We start from the raw sequence: 5000 nt of genomic DNA, 5'->3' as shown, positions 1-5000 counted from the left end.
TTGTGTGTGTTCCTACGGGGTAGAGTAGACAGCATTTTTAGGTGTGTGTGTGTGTCTGTCTGTCTGTCTGTGTCCTGTGTCTGTGTGACAAGTGGAGAACACTTTAGAACAGTACGTCTGTCGACCTGTGTTTCAGTTTCAAGAGAGGTTAGTGTCAGAGCGTGCGCGGGACTGATCCATCCATATGCGCTACACCACATCTGCTGTGGTGGTGTCGGTGTCTTTGCGGTGTGTCGCATATCTGTATCTAAAACTGCGGAGGGGGGGGGGGGGTATGGGGGGGGGGGGTCTGGATCAGTGTGTGTGTGCGCGCACGCGCTTGTGTGTGTGAGTTCGTTCTTTAGTTTAGCGACTTTTCACTATCAGTGATATTAGACGAATTAAAAAAATGTAAAAAATAAATGGAGGGGGGGGGGGGGGAGAGGAAAACAGAAAAGGTAGAAAACTAAAAAAAAATATATTAAAAAAAAATGCATACCTAAGATGCAGTAACATTTAACAGTAACAATTCAATAATAATAATGATAATAATCAGAAACTATTAACACAATTCTGAAGTGTGTGTGTGTGTGTGTGCCTGCCTCTGTGTATGTGTGTGCGCGCGCGCGTGTATTTGAGATCAATCTGTGCGTGTGAGAGCGTCAGTGTGCGTGTGGCGGTTGTGTGTGTGTGTGTGTGTGTGTGTGTGTGTGTGTGTGTTTTCGTGTTACCGTCATGGGAAGAGGTGGACACTGAGACACAGGCCAGCAATTATGGCGGGGCTCAAAATGAAAGGCATACATACATGTATCTCAAGTCTGCCTCCCCACAAAATGCAAATTGCAGGTTTGTTGAGGTATCAGTTGCTTTTGTGTGTGTGTGTGTGTGTGTGTGTGTGTGTGTGTGTTTTGTTTTTTTTTGCTGCAGGCTATTTTGTGATCAAGTTTCGTAGGAGGGAACCTCTGTGTGTGTGTGTGTGTGTGTGTGTGTGTGTGTGTGTGTGTGTGTGCGTGCGTGCGTGAGAGAGAGAGAGGGGGAAAAAAATGACAATCCTGCCCAGGAAGATTTATGTCAATCGATCGATGGCCGCCCATATATATGCTAATATGTTTGCGTGAAAAAATATTGCCCTATGCGCGCGCATGCATGCATGTGTGTGTGTGTGTGCATCTTTCTGTGTGTGTGTATGTATGTATGTATGTATGTGCGCGCGCGCGCACGCGCACTTGTGCTTGCCATTGCGTTTCTGTATTTTCGCTTAACGTTCTGACGTGTTTGTTTTGGTTTTGTTTTCTCCTCCTCTTCCTCCTCCTCCTCCTCCTCCTCCTTCTTCTTCAAAACACATGCATAAACACATGCATACGCACACATACGCACGTACGCACACACACACTCACATACATACACACAAAACACACATACATACACACAAAACACATGTACACACACACACACACAACACACACACATATACAGCACACACACACACACACACACACACACACACACACACACAAAACACATGTACACACACATATACGCACACAAACACACAAACGCACGCACGATGCACGCGCACACACACACACACACACACACACACACACACACAGACATACACACTCACACCATCTCTTCCTCTCTCTCTCTCTTTCCTCCTTTTCCCAGCCCCCACCCCTTCTCCCTCTCTCTCTCTCTCTTTTCCCCCCCCTCATCTCCCCCTACCCCTCTCCACCCCCCTCCTCCTCAAACCCCCCCCCCCCCCCCGCCCCCCCAACATACCAGCTCTGATTAACAATCTTGCTTGCGTGATAGCCACGTACAAGCCATATACCAGCGGCCGTCGTCAGCTTTAGCGTCTAGTAGTAGTAGTGCTCAGTGGAACGAAACACTGCGGTTGGAAATGGTTGGAATCCAGTGTTGATGTAATAGTGGGATTTGTGAGTCAGTTGCTGACTGGCATTTGGACTCACGTACGTATATACGTACGTACGTTCGTTCGGTGGTGGTGACAGACAGACAGACAGACAGACAGACTCAGTAAGTAGTATACAGACTGGACTGAGTCCTGTGGGTGTCTATCCGGAAGCATTGTAAGAAAACTGGGGTGACACTTGGGGGTGGTTTACTTAACCGGGACTGAGGTTGTGCCGGTGCTTGGAACTGAGGATCAGCGATGTTTACTTTGTGTGTGTGTGTGTGTGTGTGTGTGTCATGCCGGTGTGGGTGTGTGTCTGTGTCTGTGTGTGTGTTCGCTCTTTAAAGCGAAACCTACCAGATTTTAATTGGCTATGTGCTGGTTGAGACAACCAACCAGAAGGGAGCGGTGGGTTGGGGGGTGGGTTGTGGTGGGTAGTGGGTGTGTTTAGGTTCAAGTCTTCGTGGTTAAGTCTTAAGTGGGGGTGGTGGGGGGGTGGGGGTGGGATGTGTGGGGTTGGGGGCGGGGGTCACGGGAGGCATGGTGGGGTTTTGGGATTTGGGGTGTTGGGGTTCAAGTCTGGTTGGTTTTAAGTCTACGTATTAAATGGTAGAGTTTGTTAGTGGAGCAGCTGTCATTGCGTCAGGTTTTTGTTTGCCGGGAGGAGGTGTCGGGATGCGGAGGAGTGGGTGTAGGGGTGGGGGGGGTTAGCTTATGTATGCGTTATACAAAGGCGTGCTCGCGCACGGCACACAGACACACGCACACGCGCGCGCGCGCGCACAGACACACCGACCTCCACATTCACACACACACACACTACAAAAACAAACACAACAACAACAACAACAACAACAACACACACACACACACACACACACACACACACACACACACACACACACACACACACACACATACCCCTCCCCCCCACCCCACACACACACTCTCTCTCTCTCTCTCTCTCTCTCATGCACACACAAACACACGTACTCAGCCACACACACACACACACACACACACACACACACACACACACACACACACACAAACAGAGCTTTGCGGAACGAACTTGAGGCTGAAGTTGACACAATCCCATGATTTGCTTCTCTCCCTGCCGGTCTGGGAAAACCCGGACTGTTGAGGGATCAAGACGGGAATTAGGGGGTATGGGGGTGGGGAGGGAGGGAGGGATGGGGGTGGGGGTAAGGGGAGGGAGGGAGGGGGAGGCCCAGACCAACATGAAAGAACTGAGTCAGCAGAAATTTGATTCGAACAGCCAAAAAAAAAGAAAAAAAAAAAGAGAGAGAGAGAGAGAGAAAATGAAAAAGGAAGAAGTCATGACGAACTCGCGTGTGTATTTACACACTCACTTTGAAAATTCTCTCTCTCTCTTTCTCTCTCTCTTTCTCTCTCTCTCTCACACACATACACACACACGCACGCACGCACACACACACACACACACACACACACACGTACGCACGCACGCACCTAAACATGCACACACACGTTCGCACGCGCGCTCGCTCGCTCGCACACACACACACACACACACACACACACACACACACACACACGATGATCACATACATTAGTCACAGCACACGCACGGCAAAAACCTGAACAGAGACGCGTTGTTATTAAAACGCAATTTTCGACCGGAGAACGTAACTTCGGAGTAGAAAAACGAAACTGATAAGACACATGACCACATGTCTCCACCTGGCTTGAGAGGCATCGCCGGGTAATTGAATGTTTCCACTGTGCAGAAGAACTGCAGGGGTCTGAAATGGAGTCACCCACCACCACACGGGTGTTCCGTATCAAGTATTTGCACTTGGACTCATTAACATACACATCTGCAGCTGAGGTGGCAGAATGGTTAAGACGCTCGTCCGCCAATAACAGAGAGTCCGTGAGGGTGTGGGTTCGAGTCCCGCTCTCGCCCTTTCTCGGCCAGGGTTTTACTGGGAAATGGAACTTGTCTTTCGGATGAGAGAGGAAAAACCCGAGGTCCTGTGTGCATGGACAGACTTTGGCGCACTGAAAAAAAAAAAGAACCCATGGCAACGAGAGAGTGTTGTCCTCTGGCAAAATTATGTAGAAGATGACGGGCGCAATAGCCGAGTGGTTAAAGCGTTGGACTGTCAATCTGAGGGTCCCGGGTTCGAATCACGGTGACGGCGCCTGGTGGGTAAAGGGTGGAGATTTTTACGATCTCCCAGGTCAACATATGTGCAGACCTGCCAGTGCTTGAACCCCCTTCGTGTGTATATGCAAGCAGAAGATCATATACGCACGTTAAAGATCCTGTAATCCATGTCAGCGTTCGGTGGGTTATGGAAACAAGAACTTACCCAGCATGCACACCCCCGAAAACGGAGTATGGCTGCCTAAATGGCGGGGTAAAAACGGTCATACACGTAAAAGCCCACTCGTGTGCATACGAGTGAACGCAGAAGAAGAAGAAGAAGAATGTAGAAGAAATCCACTCTGATAGGTATACACAAATATATCTTTATTGTGTGCAAGCACTCAAAGCCTGACCAAGCGCGTTGGGTTAGGCTGCTGGTCAGGCATCTGTCTAGCAGATGTGGTGGAGCGTATGTGGATTTGTCCGAACTGCAGTGACGCCTCCTTGTGAAACTGAAACTGTTATTCCCCCGCCCATACATCTGTGTGTGTGTGTGTGTGTGTGTGTGTGTGTGTGATCACATTCTAAGTCCAAAATTACAGCCAATCAGAGTACAGCGTAATGTAATGTGATATTTATGTGTAGTTGTTTTTTTGTTTTTTGTTGTTGCCACCTTTATCATCATAATTATGTGGAGTGATGGCCTAGAGGTAACGCGTCCGCATAGGAAGCGAGAGAATCTGAGCGCGCTGGTTCGAATCACGGCTCAGCCGCCGATATTTTCTCCCCCTCCACTAGACCTTGAGTGGTGGTTTGGACGCTAGTCATTCGGATGAGACGATAAACCGAGGTCCCGTGTGCTAGCACGCACTTAGCGCACGTAAAAGAACCCACGGCAACAAAAGGGATGTCCCTGAGAAAAAATTCTGTAGAACAAAATCCACTTCGATAGGAAAAACAAATAAA

The 5000-nt window shown here is 49.0% G+C and overlaps 1 protein-coding gene across 3 annotated transcripts in view; it reads left to right on the top strand.

Moving 5' to 3' along the window:
- Nucleotides 1–5000, top strand: part of LOC143284826 (dystroglycan 1-like) — a 151310-nt gene that overhangs the window by 44363 nt on the left and 101947 nt on the right. The window lies entirely within an intron of this gene.

This window comes from Babylonia areolata, chromosome 8 (assembly GCF_041734735.1).
Source record: "Babylonia areolata isolate BAREFJ2019XMU chromosome 8, ASM4173473v1, whole genome shotgun sequence".
NCBI classification, from domain to species: domain Eukaryota; kingdom Metazoa; phylum Mollusca; class Gastropoda; order Neogastropoda; family Buccinidae; genus Babylonia; species Babylonia areolata.
The sequence above is the reverse complement of the archived record's forward strand: the minus strand, read 5'-3'. Positions and strand labels throughout refer to the sequence as shown.